This window comes from Calliphora vicina, chromosome 5, assembly GCF_958450345.1.
Source record: "Calliphora vicina chromosome 5, idCalVici1.1, whole genome shotgun sequence".
Lineage (NCBI taxonomy): Eukaryota > Metazoa > Arthropoda > Insecta > Diptera > Calliphoridae > Calliphora > Calliphora vicina.
In genome coordinates this window covers 85412775-85419403 of record NC_088784.1, presented here as the reverse complement: position 1 = coordinate 85419403, position 6629 = coordinate 85412775, and the positions used below count along the sequence as shown (strand labels likewise).

Genomic DNA, 6629 nt, shown 5'->3' with positions numbered 1-6629 from the left:
TAAAAATCCCTTAAACATGTTGGCATCCACATAAAATTCATCATTTCCTCAAATCACTTTAACAAGCATGAATCATTTAAGAACGTTGGAATCCCAATAAATTACAACACCTAATTACATGGCAATCGGTCCATAATTGGGCATAGTCCCCATATAAAGACACTTCTAAAAACTTAATTTCATAAATTATGGAAATTTTAATAAAATAAGGATGGATGGACTTGATCGACTACACTTTCTTATTTTGTCTTTATTTGTCAACAAATTTCATTTTAAATTTTCATTATAAAATATTTAACATTTCCCCCTAAAAATACAATTAATTAAAGCATGAAAAAATATCGTATTAAAAAATTTCCAGATAAATGCAACATTTTAGGTTTAAGTTATCGCAGTATTAGCATTTTAATATCATTGATATTGCTGGCGCAAAATGTCTGCTTCATTTTAACATTTTCCATTAAAGCAAAAATATCCTGCAACATTTTCACGAACGGCCTCTATAGTCTGGTCATACAATTTGGTAAGTTTGATTATGCAAAAGTCTTTTTTTGTAAATCCCTGCTATATTCCAAAAAAAAAATAAAATTATTTATGTGTCTGTGTCACCTAATCCAGGAGATGATTATTGGTCTTTAGCTGGCTTATTGATAGCATTATTAAGTCTGGCCACCAATGCCTCTTTGCTATGGGGTTCCATAAGGGTAAGTAGACAAATATTATCAGCCTTAGTGTGGTTGTATAAAACAGTATTAATGGATTATTGATTTTGTGGAATATTATTTTTTCCATTTTTTTTTTATTACATTTCTTCAATTATATTTATGGTGCTGGTATGACGTTGTGGAATCATTCACTCACTCACTCATTTGCTGACGTTGTGCAGCATGTTAAAAGTTTAATATTGCTGTGGTATGTTGGTGGCATTGTACAATTCGTGTATTTGCTAAGTTTACAAAGTTTCTGTTTATCTACAAAATCTTGTAATAATCATTGCAAAATGGATAGGGAAACCAGAAATTATTATCACTGGGGATTTGGTTGGTGTTTGTTCATAACTTTATGTGAGTTTTGTTTATTCTTTTCACTTTTCTGTTTTTTTTTTTTTTTTGGTTGATAGAAAAAAATAATGTTGGTAAGTAGTTTTGCAAATCTTATATTGAATATTAATGAAGCGTAGGGAACGTGATTATGAATGAAATGAAATCAATATGATAGATTATAGGGAAAATAAATCAAAAATGTTAATATGTACTAGTGCATTAGGATTACCCATATTTTGCACTTTATATAGCCACCATAAACAAATATTCATATATATTCTGGGTCCTCGTAAGATCCTAAGACGAACAAGCTCTGTCCGTCCGTCTGTCTGTCTTTTGAAAACACGATAGGGCACAAACAATGAAGCTACCTGGCTAAAATTTTCCACAACTACTCTCTTTTTATATGGTTTGTTTAGCATTAAAAATGGGCAATATCGGTTCATGATTTCACCTAGCTCCCATACAAATGTACCCCTGGAATATTGTTTGAGAAGTCATCATTATGTTAATTATGAGCAATCCTGATAAAATTTTGCACAAATTAGCTCTATAAGCACCCTGAAATTATACCGTAAAGTATGGCGAAAATCGGACAACATTTGTCCCAAGTCCCCATACAAGATGCCCTCAGAAAATGACATGAACATTCATAATTGTCTTTAATTTATATCGTGATGAAATTAGACATAAACCAGTTTAATATGAACCTAAATTTTTGTAACAACTTTTGTTCATATAAAAAGCCCTATATCAGAAAAATATTTTATTGCCACATATTGATGGTGAGTTTTAAGTAAAGTAAAGTAAAAAAGTAAGAGAGCTATATTCGGCTGTGCCGAATCTTATATACCCTTCACCAAATTATACTTCAAAATAAAAATTTTAAATATTTTTAGGTAAAAAATAATTATTTTTTTGCAGTTTTTTAATTTTTTGGAATAAAAAATTTTTCGAATTGTTTTTTTTAAATTATTTTTTGTAAATTTTAAAAAAAAAATTTTTTTTTAATATTTAGTGAAAAAAAACTTTTGGTGAAAAAAATAAAAATCGGGTTAAAAAATAGTTTTCCGATTTTGACCCATTGTAGGTCCAAATTACTATGGTCATATATACGTCATTGCAAAGGTCTTTGAATTATCTATCATTAGATATCCATATTGTCTATATTAATGACTTATTAATCCAGATATAGGTTAAAAATAGGTCTATAATCTAGGTTATCCTGTTTTTTCATCATATCTCAGCCATTTGCTGATTTTAAATATCAAACTTCTCGGAAGCATGTCTGACAGAACTATTGAAGATTTGGAACCCGAAGATATCTGGGGTCTTCAGAAAATTGATCTCACGAAGGTGAAGGGTATAAAAAATTAACAGAATTTCAGATTAGTTTTTACGAATTTTTGTTGAAAATTTTCTTAATTAAATTCTTTGATTTCCTTTTCAGATTTTTACATCACTTTCATATTTAAAATCCATCTATTCTACGCGTATGTCAAGTATCTGCAACGGCCACGCCTCACAACCGTTCCAAGAGATGAAATCTATTTACGCCCATCGTATTTTGGAAGATTATCAAATGTGAATAAATAAATTTGTAAATATTAAGAAAATATTCAAAATAAATTAAAATCTACAGTTAAAGGTATTTATAGACGGCAATACTGAGTATTAACACTTTTCAAATTCAAAATATTATTCAAATCTGTCGGTATTTCAAAAAATCGTTTCGAAAAAACATTTATTGTTTACACGATAGTATTACAAATATTTTATTTCTTTGTTGATTGATATTTTTCTGAAAATTTTATTTTTATTTTATATTTTCTTGACATTTTTATTTGCCTTATTTGTTTTTATAAATACATACCTGATACATATATGAAAATAAAAAGTTTTTGAATTGTTTTAAACAAATTTTCAATACCGATCGTAAATCAAAAAAATCATTTGTATTTTTTGAAAATCTAATACAAATTTTATTTAGACGATGAAATTGTATTATGATACTTGAGGTTTTGACAAATATTAATACTCAGTATTGCCGTCTATAAATACCTTAATCGATATTTATTTATTTGAAATAAAAAAAATAAATATTTCTGTTTTGTGATTTATAATGGAAGGCGTATCTTTTCAATGCGGTTATTAATGTAATTTTGTAGGATACATATCTGTCATTTATTCTCACTAATGTATTGAAAATTTTTTGCTTCGAAAATGTCGAATTTTTTACCAACAAAGCGTCATATGCGGGAAGTTTTGCTTTAATTTCTTAATTTGGAAAAATGTGCCGCTGAAGCTCACCTATGGTTATGGTGAATGTTTTCCATCGGCCCAGGCCAGTTAAAAATGTTTGAAGATCAAGAATTGGAAGTTTTACTCCATGAACATTGCTGTCAAATCCAACAAGAGCTTTTCAAAATTATTGTGAGCTAATCAGTCAACAATTATTTGCAAGCAGCATAATTCATCCAAATTCCTAGAAATTGGGTACCGTACGAATAGAAGCTGAGAGACCTTGAAATATGATTTTGCATGTCTGAAATGCTGCTTGAATGCTATAAAAGAAAATAATTTTTACTCCGAATCATTACTTGCGATGAAAATTGGATCCGTTGCGATAACCCGAAGCGTAAGAGAACGTCCGTGAAGCCCGGCCAAACAGCCGAATCGACACCAAAGCCAAATATCAATGGCTCTAAGGAAATTCACTGTATTTGGTGGGAGCAAAAGAGCTGCTGAAATCTGGCCAGACCATCACAGGGAACCATACACCAATAGGAACAAGCTTATAAGTTATAATTCAACAATTAATTTCAGTAAATTTATTCAAATAACTAGTTAAAAAAATGCTTGTGTTCGATTTGTGAATCTATGAGAAGCGGGAGCTATGACTAATTATGGACCAATTGTAACAAAATTTGGTGACATGAATTTTGTATATATAAAACATGTTTGGAGCGGAATTTGTGCGAACTATACTCTGCGCACAAGGTTTAAATGGACAGCCAACCAGACGGACAGACGGACGGACGGGCATCGTTTAATAGACTCAGAAAGTGATTCTAAGTCGATCGTTAAACTTTAAGGTGGGTATACTTATGGTGGTGTAGGGTGTAAATATACCTGCTCCATAATAGATGACGAAACGTACGTATTGAAAATTATTCGCAGCATACGGGTCAACATTTTTATGTTGCTGATGCTCTAGGGAATTTTTTAGAAACATTTAGGACCCAAAATCTGATTTTTTTTTCAAAAAGTTCTTTGTATGGCAAGCAATATGCAGTTGCGGCAAAAGAAGCCAAACATTTGTTACAAAGGGCTCTATAAATACCGAAATTTACATCAAGGAATGTTTGCAAAAAAGGATGCTTCCATTCATAAGACTTCTTAATGTATCCACTTAATTTTGGCCTGAATGAAAATGGATTTATTCAAATAATATTAACAAAAACTAGCAAAACAAAAAATTTTGTTTCCGAAAATCTTAGTTTTATCAAAATATTATATGTCGGATTTTTTTGCAGATTCTTTTCACTCTAAAACCCACAACCCAGTTTGATGAATTTTGGTTAAAAAAAATTCATCCTGAAACAATTTGAGGTGAATTTAGATTGGGGTTAAGTCCGCTGAAGTTTTGAGGTCCATTTTACAAGAGGAAAAAATCAAATTTTTCAGTTTTTGTAAAAACTGTTTCAGGATAATTTTTTTACAAAAATTCACCAAACTAGGGGCTGTAGCAGCTAGCAGACTGATTATCTGCCACATACTACACGTACAAATAAAAGCAAATTGTTATATAGCTAGACAAGTAACCAGTTAGGTAGCTAGTCAGGTAACTAGTATGCGAATTACCATGCTGTGACTTCTTTGGCCCAACTGAAAATAATTGGAGAGATTTTTTAATCATTCAAAAATCGGTTAATAAATTGTTCAACCTAAATTCTGTTTAGCATTATTTTAAGTATAAATATATAATTACTTGACTCTTGCTCCTTTATTCTGCAATTTAACACTTAAACCACATCAAATTACATAATAATTTGAGTTTTCTATACAATTTCAGTGTGCACTTCAAACTCAATTTAAATCTTAATTGCCACACACACAACAATTCTAAACTATATAAAACTACTGAAATTCAAAAAAAAAAACCCCGTTAAATTGACAAATTGCCATCATTTGTATTATAAAAGTTTGAACATAAGGAAACCAATAATGTACAAAACAGCATCATCATCATCATCAAAGTTCACATTATAAAATAACAAATTGAGGTTAAACCTCAAAATACTCTTACTTACAATGACTTAAGAGTACAAAGGCAAAAATTCCCCTAAACTAAGCCATAATATAAACATTATTTTACAATTTTATATACAATTTTTTTTTTAATATATTTTCAACCTAATTGTGCAGCAATTTATCATCAATAATTTTCTACCAAACACTTTTTTTTACACCATACACCACCAACACAATATTGAACAACATCTTGATGATGGCTGTTCTCCAGCTGTAAAAACCAGCAGTAATGATTTTAACAAAAGAATTTTTAAGCAAAAAAAATTATTAAGGAAAGTGAAGCTCTTGTAAAAATTACATACAAGTATGCTTGAGCATTAACAAAGTATTTCTTTAAGGATTCTTGGGATAATTTTAAAAATTGAAGTATTGTGGATCAAAACTTAAGGGATGTTAAGTACACACCGTGTAGTAAGACATTTTTCTGTGTAATTATGTAAGGAATAGACTTAACAAGCATTTAATTGTTCTGTTAGTAAGTTAACATAATTAACATAACGTTTCCCCTGGCATAACTAGAAAACAATAATTGATTTTATTGATGACATTATAAACCTGGGGAAGCTTAGGAAATCATAAATTAATGCACAGTAAGGAATCCTTAAGAAAATCTTAATTTATGAATATAATAGATTAAAAGACTACCTACAGAGTAGTGTTAATTATCAATTAATTGATGGTTGAAACTAATAATATTTGAAACAAGTAAAAATAACGTATCTTATCCAGCCTTCCACAGTGCCGCAGAATCAAAATTGTTTGGAAATAAACCTAGCATAACTAAACAGCTGGTCCAATCGGTACAAAATTTGATGTGGGCATAGAAAAGGAGTTTCGAGTTTAAGTTATTGAAATGGACACTACAAATTATCCAGGGACGGCGTTATCGGGGCTCAAAGTAAGTTACCTTCGACATTTAAAATTTTTAAGCACGTGTCAGTTTTTGGTTTCCCATCCGATTTCGAAGATATTTTATGTTATATTTTTGGAAAGCGCTCGCCTAGGTCTTGAAATAACATGCTTGTGAGTGCTATTTCCGAGTAATAGACATTTCAAAATGGAAATTTTATAAATTTGTCCATACCTTAGTCTGCTTTTTTAAAAATATAGGTCGTAATTTTGGACCGAATGGACTCGAATTTTTTTTGTTAGTCAGAGAATTAAATTACCAATAATACACAAAAGATTTCAGAGCAATATTAATTATGGATGGAAAAATAAACGATTTTCAATTTAAAAATTAAAAAACTAGTAAATTTTGGCCGTTTTTTG

General features: G+C 29.9%; 1 long non-coding RNA gene across 1 annotated transcript; it reads left to right on the top strand.

Moving 5' to 3' along the window:
• Window positions 1-324: 324 nt before the first annotated feature.
• Window positions 325-2697, top strand: LOC135960058 (uncharacterized). The gene is made up of 4 exons (XR_010576570.1): window positions 325-523; window positions 619-704; window positions 887-1064; window positions 2494-2697. It is a non-coding gene; the product is annotated as an uncharacterized LOC135960058 (long non-coding RNA).
• The last annotated feature ends 3932 nt before the right edge of the window (window positions 2698-6629 follow it).